The sequence below is a fragment of the Pinus tabuliformis genome, chromosome 4_2 (assembly GCF_031772625.1).
Source record: "Pinus tabuliformis cultivar Carrire ecotype Pingquan chromosome 4_2, CPIR1, whole genome shotgun sequence".
In the NCBI taxonomy this organism is placed as follows: domain Eukaryota; kingdom Viridiplantae; phylum Streptophyta; class Pinopsida; order Pinales; family Pinaceae; genus Pinus; species Pinus tabuliformis.
The window spans coordinates 1,148,489,983-1,148,504,682 of NC_142304.1; the positions used below are offsets into that span (position 1 = coordinate 1,148,489,983).

Consider the following 14,700-nt stretch of genomic DNA (forward strand, 5'->3'; position numbering starts at 1 on the left):
GGCAAGCGGCCACGGCTAGCAGCAGATGGACGCGCGATCGATCCTCAAAACGCTATAGTAGGTTTTCGTCAGTTTAAATTTTTTACTTTAATTATAATTTAAATTAAAATAATATATATATATATATATATATAAATTAATAAATTAATATTTCAAAGATTTTATTGAATTATGAAAATATGATTTTTTTAATATTAGCTTTATTTTCTAAGAGTGTATGTTTATTTTAAAATAATAAATAAATATAAACCAAAAACCCTAATACAAGAATGATAATTATCTATGTAATAATTTTTAACTAATAAAAATAAATAAAATGCAAAACAATTATACATTAATAAATGCTCAGTGGTATAGGTTGAGAAATCAATGCCAATAGCAAATAACAAAAATATTGAAATTATCCTTTCCAGCAAATGAAGTCTCATAAAAAAGATTAAAGTGACACTGTGACAAATGAAGCCTCATTAAAAGGAATGAAACAACTTTATGAATTTGACAATTCCAATTTGATAACCAGTGTGCGCGTTTTTATATTTGATTTGTAATTAGTTTTCATGAAACCTTTTCCATGGGGTGGATTGACCTAAAAAAATGGGGATGGATTGGTCTATCTCACTGAGCATCAAGGCAGGGTTCAAATTTCTCTTCTGAATACCGACCTCTCTTCCTTTTTCATAAGGAAATCTCCCAGGAATACCCACAACTCTTTCTTTTGCACCAGAAAAACTTTAAATACTCACATCTCTCGGCACTTGCACCTATTTGTTTTAGATATGTTTATTTTAAATATATAAGCGTGAACCGTATATGGGCTTATACACCAGCACTTCTTACTGGACCTAGATAAGTACCTGTAAGGGGTGTCTCACGAGTTTTCCTGCACCTTATTGGCCTTCATTGGCTATGCACTTATTAATAATGATTTTATTGAGCCGAGTTGAGAACATCCGGATGAGCTTTCACTTCCTAAGTTTTCTACTACCAGATCGTATTTTCTGTCTGAGTTGACTTACATCATCAGATGGTCTCTCACTGTGAAACCATAAAATCCAACCTGATGGTATCTTACTGTGAAACCATAAAATCCAACCTGACATTCTTTTTGTGTTGTTGTAATTAACTGAACTTTGAATCACTATTAATTTCTTAAGAGAAGCATACATAAGAATAATGAGCCAGAGGCATAAATCCCTGCAATCATCAAAAAAATTCCTAAACCCACCACTCTCCAATTTTCAAATTCATTTCATGGCAACCTGTTGTCTGTTCACCTGCACGTGACCATCAACATGGCACCAGGCAACCAATCTTCTCTATCTATTATGTTTCTTTATATGGCAATTCGCATGCCATCTGAGGGTTTTTCTATTACAAATTTGCACCGACATTGAAGCCGTGGTCATATCACATTTCCATAGACAACGATCTCGATAACAGCCAACTCTTTATCTGTAAATTTAAGGTCACATGAATATTGTTCCAAAATAGTTTTATCGAGTTGATCTTTGTTCCCTTTAGATCGATTGACCCTTCACTGCAAAATTTGGCAGTTCTTAATTGTCATCTCTCCACCTTTGGAGAAGGGGATGATGTGTTCATACTCATAGCAGAGACAAACGTCGCAGTGCCAAACCCTTGTGCAGATGATGTTGCCGACACTGTCCTTTCTCCATTGTTTTGGATGACAAACTGCAACAACATATGCCTTTAGCCAACACAAATTTCTCATCTTCTCGTCGAAGAACCTTGCCCTTTCTCCATTGCCTGCCCTTTCTTCTAAGGGTGAAACATAATCCATCACAAACCCAATGTAATAATCAACTATCTATGCTTATGCCTCCCCTAAACTCAAGAGTAGGTTTGAGACTCAAGAGCCTACTAGTATCTTACTAATCTAAGCAGTATCCTGTTGTTGATCCAAAATACACAATTTATTTTCTATTTCTTGGGGCTCTGATGCAGGAGCATCCAGCTAGGGCACCATGATCGGGTGTTGGTCTCTGCCAAGGTGGAGAGTTATATTAGCATATTGGTTTTCTTTATGAACAGTTTGTCAAAGTAGGATGTAGGACTTTGTTTTTATTTTTAATCTCAGTATTAGTCAATGACAGTTTGGTCGGTTAGGGTCATTTATTTGTTTATTTTAATCAACAATAGGTTAATAATTCTTCTATCGTTTTAAAGGAAAAAGACAAATGTGTCCAATGTAAAATCTTGCCATATAAGCAGAACCGAATGCTTGAACAGTTATGTAACTAAAGACTTACAACTGAAAAAGTAACTACACAGTTCAAGTAACTGTAGACCAAGAACATAAATGTAACATCAAAAATCATTGATAAGGTTAAGCATTTTTGCATACAAGTAATAAGAGGAAGGACAGAGAACAAATTTATCATCCATCCATCTGTAATATTGTCTTCATACTGTGTATCTATGTTTCCCAATCGTTAAACAATTCAGTAATGACAAACAAAGTGCAGGCATACAGCTTTACATTTTTCCTCTCTTAAGAAACAGAGTATTGTTGAACGCATACGAGTTTCCAATGACCAGAACGGACAAACAGTGAACAATCACGTGGCTAGAAGAAAATCAACATAGCAAACCAGTTGAACGAGAAATCAGAATTTGAATATCGTTTGGACAAACCCCAAATAGAGGTAATTCATTACAGTATGTTAAAAACCCTTTCTTTTCATTTCCAACGAAACAAAAAAATATATGATTGTTATTACATGAAAGTCCAGTATTACATTGTTGGAATAAATGGAAGAAACAACGACCAAGAGACGGAGCAGACCCTGATCAAGGGTTTGACATCGTGAAACCCTCGTGACCAACCAAAAAGTTCAACAAACACGAATTACTAGACTAGTACTGTAAACAGAGGGGAGCCCAGGTCGTATAACGACACAAGTAAGAGCCAATCAAATGAACGTTGAAGCACGACCAACCAACATAAACTATAAACCCTAGTGACAATCTAAAGACTACGGTGACAGAGGCTACCAGGAAAGAACTGGAGGGTTTGAGAACCGAAGAATTGGAGCCACCCACGTCCAAGGTCAAGCCTTGACCTGCGAAGCCAGAACAACTAACTGTTAGTCGGACTTCACATAAGAGAAAACGAACAGAGATATAGTTCAGGCAAGGGGAGAACAAAACCTTACTTGGGAACGTGTTTGTATAAAGAAACTGCAGACTAGTGAGCCACATAACATGGGAGTTACCTGAGACAAAGGAGCAAACCCTTGGTTAGCATTGGAACAAGTTGAAAATAGAAGTAAAGCATGGAAAGATGAGTTACTTGGGAAGTCATAGCAGAGCGAGCCACCGTGCCCGTAACCTAAGCGCACGAAGAAGGTAACAAAAAAAAAAAATTAGCAGCAGAGTCGTAGCAAAGTAAAGGCAACAGGACAGTAAAAGTTGGAAGCCAAACCAGACCAACCAGTGGTTGATTCCATGTTCGAGCAGACAAAATAACAAGATGTGCCTAGGAAACGAAAAAAAAACCAACCTCCAGAACGCGTGACAAGACCACACAGTAAAGAACAAGGTCGCCAACAACCCAAGCAAGCCTGTAATCCAACATTCATTCGTAGACAGAACCAAAACAAACCAACACCATAGAAACCCTCGCGAAACTCACATAGCAGAACAGAAATGTCGAAATGACAAAATGCCAAAGGGTTTTGCCAAAGTGAACGAGCGAGAAACGAGGACCAGGGCAAGATAGGTCAGCTGTCACATTTACACTCCGTAATAAATGATTGCAACCACCACAGAAAATATCCATTGACTAAAGGGTGATTAAAAGTCTAATAATAAACCAAATATAGATTAATCAATAGTGTCAGACAGACTTGTGTTAAGTTATACATTGGAGTGTGGGCTGGGTCACATCATAGTGGTATCAGAGCAGAGTTTTTGAAGTCAGTGAGAGAAATGGAGGTAGGAAGGCGAGGTCGTGGCATCGGTGTTCAGAAGATAGTAGAGGAAGGACTGAGAGAGGAGATCAGGATTCTTACTGCCCGTTTGGAGGCAGTTGAAGCCGGGAGAAGAAGGGATCCAGAGGTAGGCGATGATAGTGAAGAGGAAGCTGAAGCGACAACAGATGGATCGGATGGAGAGGGCCCAGAAATGAGACTATTGAGATCGGTCTTAATGGCAAGTAGTAAACCCAAACCAGAACTCCCAAATTATGATGGCAGCCTGTCCACAGAGGTTCTGTTGGACTGGATCAGCAAGCTGGATAAGTATTTCGAGTGTGAGGAGGTCAATGAAGACCGCAGAGTTAAGTTCGTTGCGACAAAGTTGAAGGGACACGCAACCCTGTGGTGGGATAATGTCCAAACAGAGAGAAGGAGATTGAACAAGTTGCTGATCAAAAATTGGACAAGGATGGTGGCCAAGTTGAAGGGCAGATTTCTGCCTAAAGATTATCAGATTGCACTACGCAGGGAAGTGCAGAATGTGAAACAGAAAGGAATGACAGTAAGGGAGTACACAGAAGAGTTTTATCGAGTGAACTTAAGGGCCGGTTATACAGAGGACACCCCAGAGAAGACAACCATGTATGTAAATGGTTTAAGGCTAGAAATTTTAGATGAAATTAGTATTCTGTCTCCAAAGAACATTGAAGAAGCATATCAGAGTGCTATGAAAGCTGAAGAGAAAATTACTAGAAAGCAAAATGCTAGGAGAGGACGAGGAACCGGCAGAGGAAGAGGCCAGTCCTATGGCAGAGGGCGAACTGCTAACAGTAATGAGGAAGGCAACAGTTCTAAAGCCTCTGGAACAACAGAAAAAGGGGACAGCACAAGAGGAGGTAGGCCATATCAGCGAGGCAGGGGAAATGGCCGAGGTAGAGGAGCTGGTTACCAATGTTACAGGTGTCATAAGTGGGGACACAGATCATTTGAGTGTCCTGAGGTAGATCAAGCTGGACAGAGGGGTGCGTATGTTGCACAACCAGAAGAAGCAGAGGCACCTCCCCAAGAAGCAGAAAATGCTCCAGAAACAAGGGAAGCCCTGGTTTTGAACAAGGTGTTGTTGAAACCAGCCAAAGAAACCACCGAAAAAACACAGCATAAAGCTTTGTTTCAGACGATTTGTAAGTCACACGGTAAGTGTTGTAAGCTAATTATTGACAGCGGTAGTACAAATAACTTAGTGGCCACAGAGATGGTGGAAAAATTGGAATTGAAGCGGTTTGAACATCCCACCCCTTACAAAGTTTCATGGCTGCAAAAAGGCCATCAGTTGTTGGTAGATGAGCAATGAGAGGTGGAGTTTCAAATAGGAAGATATAAGGATAAGGTAATTTGTGACATAATGCCGATGGATGTATGTCACATACTGCTAGGCAGGCCATGGTAGTATGACAGAAAGGTGGTACATGACGGATTGACAAACTACTGTAAGTTTATCAAGGATGGAATCAAGCACACGCTTGTGTCCATCAAGGAGGAACGAACAGCGGGGACAAGCGAGCCAAGAGCATTATTGGTCAGCGGAAAACAGTTTCTGAAGCAAGTTGAGGATAGCGAGGTAAGTTATGCAGTTGTAAGAAGAGCAAAAACGGTACTGTTGTATACAGAGGTATCAGATTTGCCCCCAAAAATTCAGCAGATGTTGCAGGAGTTTACGGATATAGTGGTGGATGACTTGCCAGATAAACCTCCCCCCAAAAGAAGAATAAGTCACCATATTGACTTCATACCCAGAGCAAACTTGCCAAATAAGGCAGCATATCGGATGAGCCCCAAAGACAATGAGGAGATTAGAAAGCAGGTGCAGGAACTGCTAGACAAAGGATTGATAAGGGAGAGCTTGAGCCCTTGTGCAGTTCCAATGGTTCTCGCTCCTAAGAAAGGAGGAGAGTGGCGGATGTGCACAGACTCGAGGGCCATCAACAAAATCACCATCCGGTACAGGTTTCCACTGCCACGGATGGACGACATGATGGATTGCCTAAGTGGGGCAGCATATTTTTCTAAGATAGATTTGAAGAGTGGGTATCATCAGATCCGAATTCGAGAGGGGGACGAGTGGAAGACAACCTTCAAGACGAATGAGGGACTGTATGAATGGCTGGTTATGCCATTCGAACTGAGCAATGCACCCAGTACATTTATGCGGTTAATGAATGAAATGCTGAAAGAATACAATGGGAAATTTGTGATAGTTTATCTGGACGATATACTAATTTTCAACAGGACAAGGGAGGAGCACCTTCGACATATTCGGAAAGTGTTGGAAAAATTGCAGCAAAACAAGCTGCTGATAAATCTGAAAAAAGTGTTCTTTTTTTAAAAGAGAGTTGATTTATCTGGGTTTCGTAATAGCAGAAAATGAGTTGAAGATGGATCCGGAAAAGATTGCAGCAATAGTCAATTGGCCATCCCCGAAAAGCTTATTTGAGGTACGTAGTTTTCATGGGCTGGCGAGTTTTTACCAGAAATTCATAAGAAATTTTAGCAAAATTTGTGCACCTATGTTGGACACTATTAAAAAGGCCAGTCAGCCTTTTCGATGGACTGATGCAGCGGAGAGGAGTTTTCAGCTACTAAAGAAGAAGATCACAGAGAGACCGATCCTGAGATTGCGAAATTTTAAAAAGCTATTTTAGGTTCGCTGTGATGCTAGCGGTACAACTATTGGAGCTATTCTCAGCCAGGAGGATAAACCTGTTGCATTCTTCAACGAGAAGTTAAATGAAAGTAGGCAGAAATATTCGTCCTACGACAAGGAATTCTATGATGTCATCCAAGCATTGAAGCACTGGAGACACTATTTGCTAGGAAACGAATTTGTGTTGTTTTAGGATAATTCTGCACTACAGTATGTGATGCAATAGCACAAGCTGAATCACAAACATGCCAAGTGGGTGGAATATTTACAGAGTTTCACCTTTGTGTTGAAGCACATTAGCGGGCAAACCAACAAGGTGGCGGATGCGTTGAGTAGGAGGGCCTTACTTTTGCAGGAGAGTACTGTACAAGTGCTGGGTTTTGAGCACTTGAAAGATTTATACCAGACTGACACATATTTTAAGGAGGCCTATGAGACATGTTAGAATCCCTTGGTGAGAGATAATAGTCCATGGTTGGACTACAACTTGCAAGAGAAACTGTTGTTTAGAGGAGGACAGCTATGCATTCCTGACTGCTCGATGAGAGAGAACATTATTCGAGAGAAGCACAATGGAGGTCTAGCCGGACATTTCGGCATAGACAAGACACTCGAGCAGCTCAATAATTTTTACTTTTGGCCAAGAATGCAAAGGGATGTACAACGATTTGTGACCAGATGTAAAGTGTGCCAGTTGGCGAAGGGTCACAGTGAAAACACGAGACTGTATACACCATTGCCTGTTCCAAGAAATTGGACTCAGTCAGCTTGGACTTTGTCTTGGGTCTACCTAGGACATAGCGGGGTTACGACTCGGTGATGGTAGTAGTGGACAGATTCTCGAAGATGGTGCATTTTATCCCTTGTAGAGAAACCAGTGATGCCACTCATGTGGCCCACTTGTTTTTCACGGAGATTGTCAAGCTACTTGCCTAAGTCTATTCTTTCGGACTGGGATGTGAAGTTTACAGGGCACTTTTGGCGCACCCTGTGGAAGAAGGTGGACACACAATTGAGTTACAGTTCTGCTTATCACCAGCAAACTGACGAACAAATAGAGGTGGTAAACAGAAGCTTGGGAAACCTGCTACAAAGCTTAATTGGTGAGAATTCGCGGATGTGGGATCAAGTGCTTGCACAGGCAGAGTTCGCTTATAACGACTCGCCTAATCGCATCACAGGCTACAGTCCATTTCAAATCCTATACAACATGCATCCTCACGGAGTGCATGAGTTGCGAGATCTCGGACAGCAAGAAAGGCGAAGCGCAGATGGGGAAGATTTCGCTAACGCGATGAGAGATTTGCATGAGCAGGTGAAAATTAAATTGCAGGACAACAGCCAAAAGTATAAACAACAAGCAGATTTGAAAAGAAGGGAAGTACAGTTCAATGTAGGAGATGAAGTCCTCGTGCATTTGCGCAAGGAGTGCTTCCCTAGAGGTGCATACAATAAGCTGAAGTATAAGAAGATAGGCCCCTGCAAAGTCCTCTGGAAATTTTCAACGAATGCCTATGAGATACAGCTGCCACCAGGGATAGGCATTTCACCCATCTTTAATGTGGCAGACCTGTTTCCTTACACTGCTAACCTAGAAGAAGAAGACAGAACCACACAGCCTACACGGAATACCCAGGATGGAGGAGAAACTTGGATGAGATAGATGCCTTATGTTCAGCCTCCCGATATCGAGATAATCCTCGACACTCAAGTGGCCAAACGAACTCGGCGAAAGGAATATCTGCAGTACCTAGTCAAGTGGAAGAACTGTCCTATTGAGGACAGTTCGTGGCTTGATGCCAGGCAAATTGAGCAGGCAGGTTTTTCAGTCGAGAAGCTCATGGACCAGAGTCATGATTTCTTTTTGCCTCAGGAGCCTGATGCAGGAGCATCTAGCTAGGGCACCATGACCGGGTGTTGGTCTCTGCCAGGGTGGAGAGTTATATTAGCATATTGGTTTTCTTTATGAACAGTTTGTCAAAGTAGGATGTAGGACTTTGTTTTTATTTTTAATCTCAGTATTAGTCAAGGACAGTTTGGTCGGTTAGGGTCATTTATTTGTTTATTTTTAATCAACAGTAGGTTAATAATTGTTCTATCATTTTAAAGGAAAAAGACAAATGTGTCCAATGTAAAATCTTGCCATATAGGCAGAACTGAATGCTTGAATAGTTTTGTAACTAAAGACTTACAACTGAAAAAGTAACTACACAGTTCAATTAACTGTAGACGGAGAACATAAATGTAACATCAAAAATCATTGATAAGGTTAAGCATTTTTTCATACAAGTCATAAGAAGAAGGACAAAGAACAAATTTGTCATCCATCCATCTGTAATATTGTCTTCATACTGTGTATCTATGTTTCTCGATCGTTAAACAATTTAGTAATGACAAACAAAGTGCAGGCATACAACTTTACGTTTTTCCTCTCTTAAGAAACAGAGTACTGTCGAACGCATACGAGTTTCCAAGACCAGAACGGACAAACAGTGAACAAGCCTGTGGCTAGAAGAAAATCAACACAGCAAACCAGTTGAATGAGAAATCAAAATCTGAATATCGGTTGGACAAACCCCAAACAGAGGTAATTCATTACAGTATGTTAAAAACCCTTTCTTTTCATTTCCAACGAAACAGAAAAATATATGATTGTTATTACATAAAAGTCCAGTATTACATTTTCGGAATAAATAGAAGAAACAACGACCAAGAGACAGAGCAGACCCTAATCAAGGGTTTGACATCGTGAAACCCTCGTGACCAACCAAAAAGTTCAACGAACACAAATTACGATACCAGTACTATAAACAGAGGGGAGCCAAGGTTGTATAACGACGCAAGTAAGAGCCAATCAAACAAACGTTGAAGCGTGGCCAACCAACAGAAACTATAAACCCTAGGGACAATCTAAAGACTACTGTGACAGAACCTACCAAGAAAGAACCAGAGGGTTTGAGAACCGAAGAATTGGAGCCACCCACGTCCAAGGTCAAGTTTTGACCTGCGAAGCCAGAACAAGTAACTGTTAGTCGGACTTCGCATAAGAGAAAACGAACAGAGATATAGTTCAGGCAAGGGGAGAACAAAACCTTACCTGGGAACGTGTTTGTATAAAGAAACCGCAGACTAGTGAGCCACAGAACACGGGAGTTACCTAAGACGAAGGAGCAAACCCTTGGTTAGCATTGGAACCAGTTGAAAATAGAAGTAAAGCATGGAAAGATGAGTTACCTAGGAAGTCATAGCAGAGCGAGCCACCGTGCCTGTAACCTGAGCGCACGAAGACAATAAAAAAAATAAAATTAGCAGCAGAGCCGTAGCAAAGTAAAGACAGCAAGACAGTAACAGTTGGAAGCCATATTAGACCAACCAGTGGTCGATTCCATGTTCGAGCAGACAAAATAACAAGTTGTGCCCACGAAACGAAAAAAAACCAACCTCCAGAACGCTTGACAGGACCACACAGTAAAGAACAAGGTCGCCAACAGTCCAGGCAAGCCTGTAATCCAACTTTCATTCGCAGACATAACCAAAACAGACCAACACCATAGAAACCCTCGCGGAGCTCACATAGCAAAACAGAAATGACAAAATGACAAAATGCCAAAGGGTTTTGCCGAAGTGAACGAGCGGAAAACGAGGACCAGGGCAGGACAGGTCAGCTGTCACATTTACACTCCGTAATAAATGATTGCAACCACCACAGAAAATATCCATTGATTAAAGGGTGATTAAAAGTCTAATAATAAACCAAATCTAGATTAATCAATAGCGCGAGACAGACTTGTGTTAAGTTATACATTGGAGTGTGGGTTGGGTCACATCAGGCTGGTATTAATGAGATAAACTAGTAATTTGAGTGGTTTTAAAGATTTTAGGTATGTATCTCTCTATTAACTTCAACAACCAAACTCCTGGGAAGAGATGGTATAATTTTATAATGAGGGACATTTTAAAAGGAAAAAATGCAAATAAAATAAATTATGTTAAATGGGTGTCTCCTATCAAAGAAAAATTGTAAGAAATATCATCCATTGTTGTTGGACTCCTTTAGTTTAGATGATGTCACCCCTCTCATAGAGGAGGAAAACACCCTACAACATACTTTTGTTTGTTTGTTTGACAAAACCATGAATTCCTTTCCATGCCATATTAGGCTTAATGACACCCCAAAAATTGAATTTGATTGATTTTATCAAGCACAAAAATGTTATTCCATTGATTGATTGTGGTAATAGATAAAGTTCTATTCATAAAAGAGTGACCCAAGACCCCCATTTTTATGGTTTTCCTATGTTGATTTTCAAATTATTATAGTTAATGGTGGTATGATGAAATGTTGTGGCTAATATGAAAATTTGAAACTCCAAATGGGTGAGTATCATCTTAGAAGTCACATGTATGTTGTTGAAATGTGTGGTTGCAATGTAGTTCTAGGGTTAGAATGGTTGCACACTTTGGGACTTATCACTACGGATTTTAAAGATTTATATATGAGCTTTACTAAAGAGCTTACATTTAGTTTGCTCCAAATGTTTTTCCCTCAAAATTATTACCTCTCATTCCATGTAGAATTTATTGAAAAAAACCAATTAATGCAAGTTTTAAACCTTTTACAGTATCACAATGCACACATAGGTTCTTAATAAATACAAAAGTAAAAAATGATAATCATACACAAAGATTTACCTTGGAAACCCCAATTGGGAAAACTACCAAAAGTTGAGAACCACACCTTTATTTTTTATCATCAAGCAATGTTGTTGTTTACAGTACAACAACCAAAACCCCTAATCCATTGACTGAGATTATATTACAATATTATTCCTTAATTAGAATTAGAAAACTATGGATTGAAACAACATGTGCATAAAATTACCAAAAGAAAAAACCTTGTGTTAACAGGGAAGTAAATATTGTTTTATTTCTTCTAATTATCATAATACAATGGTATATTTCATATATTTTGTCTTAGTCAACATAATAAACCAACAATTTCCCCAATACTCAAAGAATTAAAAAAGGAATTGTATAAACTCTATGATCATTTAGTTATTTACATGCATAATTTTGCATACGTCATCTTACTCCAGGCATAACCAAATGCTAAAACAACAAGTTTCCATCAACAAGTAAACAATCACTGAAGTAGAAGGTTGCTCTTTGTAATCCAACACTTTTTTTTCTTTTATTTTTCTGGGTAAAAGTAACTTCTATTAAGCAGGAAAATATTTACATAATTTACATCCACGGAGGGGGACCAGGCCACCCTCAGACTGTGATAGCTGGGACAAACTAACAGACATTTGAGACAGCATTACAAAAATGTCCAGATGTGCCTCTTGGACACCATTACAATTCACAAAAACCGACTCGAAAACCTTACTAACGCGGACTTGTAACACACTGCCACTATGGGCCTAGAGCTGGAACTGAGTGTGATTGAGAAATTGACCAACATAGACAAGTGCAAAAAACAAAAACAGAAACCTGGAGCAGCGCCTTCGAATGGAATTAGGAAGGGTGACTGGGCGTCGTCGGCGGTTGCCTTTGCAACGGGCTGGGCGGATCGAGCCATATGACTGTCTCCTCATCCACCTGAATATGCCCCTCCGAACCCTGAAGAGCGTGAACCGGTTCTGCAATCAATGATTCATCACAGATTGAATTCTCTTGATTCTGAGCCTGCTGAGGCTGGTCGACATGTTCCATGGGCGCCTGCGGACGGGGCATCCTATGCACTCTTCCTTGCATATCCCCCAGCAGAACTTCGTTACTGTGGAGACTATCAAAAGCAGGGGAGGGCCATGAGGGGTTGATAGGAGGTGCCTCTGAAAGATACACAGTGAAATTGACCAAAACATCCGTCTGAAGGAGCCCTCTGGGAATGCGTAGGCGGAAAGACTGATAGGAATCCCTCATGAGCAGAAAATCCTCCTCAGAACTGGAAGAGGAAGGGGAGATGGTGGCCATAGGAGCTATCGGAGGTGGTTCCTCCCTCTCTGTCTCGTAGCGGACTCCTAAACGCCCACCACGGCAAGGCACACCCCGACGACGCATCACCGGATCCAACTTAAGCTCCCGGAGACTCTGCTCGATATGCTGGAGGTGATGTTGCAGAGCGGTGGTTTGCCCGTTGCCAACTGCAGATAACATACCTTTGACGGCATTCTTTGCTGTATCAGTATATAACCATAATTTCGCCCTCACCAAATGCTTCGTATCGAGCTTCATCATTTCAGATCTCCTCGAGACCGGAGCAGGCTCGCTCGCCATCAATGCAACCTCAACCGTGCTCTGTTTACCCTTAACCTCAACTGCCTGGAGCCTTGAATGCCTTCTGATTGCCATCGCATACTTGTACCTGCTCTCTGCCTTGGCGTTGAGACAGGTATCGAGATGCGGTAGAGCCTTAATGGCCACCTGCCACTCACGCATGCTGGACACCCGCATCCGGGGACTTTTTTTTCTTTTATTACAATAAGAACATTAGTCGTATTACCGAAGTAGTGTCAACTAGACTAGTGCAATCTCGCTGGAGGATCGATTGTGCAGCCTAGGGAATGAGTTGCTAGGCTTTAAGACCTCAACAAAGATCGATCTCGCTCTCTAGTGGAAATACAATATCGGCAACACTGTTTAGCAAATAAAAGACAAATAGCCGAGCATGACACGCCTTGGATAAGGTATGTTAACCCTTTATACTCATGCATAGATTGTGAGCAATGGGCTCATCTTTTGGTGCTTGTATTGGTGAGTTTGATAGACCTTATGTGCAAACATTCAACAGTGATCTCTATTCGTGGTTCTTGGGCTAGAGAGTTTTGCATTAATTAATGTTATAAACTATTTTATTTTATTTTTTTACAAGAACGATTATAGAATTTCATTAATTGCTTGGCTAATGGCCACAAAATCGGTTACAAAGAGAGGAGCAATTTTCAGCATGCCTTTCTACCAAATGGGAATTGGATCTTGTTGTTATCAGCGTCCTCTTCCTACAATTATTGAAGTGCACTTTTGCTGCTAATTGTCCAAGCTGAAAGATACAAACGAACTGTTGTAAAAGAAAGCAGTAAAACATGGCTCTTTACGGGATAGGCGCCCACAGGATTTCCTTATTTTTTAGAATAGTTCCAGCCTCTAAGTGAACAGCCTTGTTTGCCTGAATGTTTGTTGCTTTATTATTTGTTCTTAGTACATGAAAATAATTCAAGTGTAGAGACTTTGACATGCTTTTAATCCTTGTAATTAACCTTGCTAGTTGTAGATCTGTTGGGTTGGAGTTGGTCGCCACTGCTCTTATGATTACTTGGGAGTCTCCAAAGACATTTGCTTCCTGAATTCCCAGCTCTTTGAGGAAGTTTACTCCTTGTAAGAGGGCCAACGCCTCGGCATGTATGCTAGATGTATGGCCTAGACCCCAGGCGAAATTGTGTGGAGATATGTTGTCTGGCATAATAATGTGACCTCCCGCATCGGCCTTCCCTGGATTCCCTTTTGCTGCCCCATCAAAGAATAGGGAGGGAATTGGTTGATTGGATAGCCAATCCTGAAAATCTTTCTCATTTTTCCTAATTTGCCAATCTTCGAGAGTTGGAGGAGAGCTTCTTGGCTTATGGAAGTTAAACTTAAGGACCTCTCCCAGATCTCTGTCTTGCTGGCTGAGATTTGAGTCGTCTCCTATGTCTTCCAGCCACTCGCTTAGTTGGCATTTCACTGTGTTGGCTACTATTCTGTGGTCCTGATCTTTACTCCGGAATATCCTCCTGTTCCTTTCCAACCAAACCTGCCAGCTGATGAATTTTGGCAATGCACTCCAAGCTGACTTGATCGATTTGTTTCTTGGTTGTGCGCCTGGATATCTGGCCATCCAGCCCGCGAACAAATCCTGTACAGAAGTAGGAAAAATGAAATCATAATTCCAAGGATCCAGCAGCTCCTGCCAAACAGAGATTGTAAAGTTGCATTCAATCATGAGATGAAGGGTAGTTTCTGAGTTTGCCTTGCAAAGGATGCATCTGGAAGGTCCATTGAATCCTCTTTTCTGGAGTCTGT

At 40.8% G+C, this 14,700-nt stretch overlaps 1 pseudogene; it reads right to left on the bottom strand.

Annotated features, from left to right (window-relative positions):
- Positions 1-1,323: 1,323 nt before the first annotated feature.
- LOC149173739 (uncharacterized) lies at positions 1,324-1,801 on the bottom strand (annotated as a pseudogene).
- Positions 1,802-14,700: the final 12,899 nt, after the last annotated feature.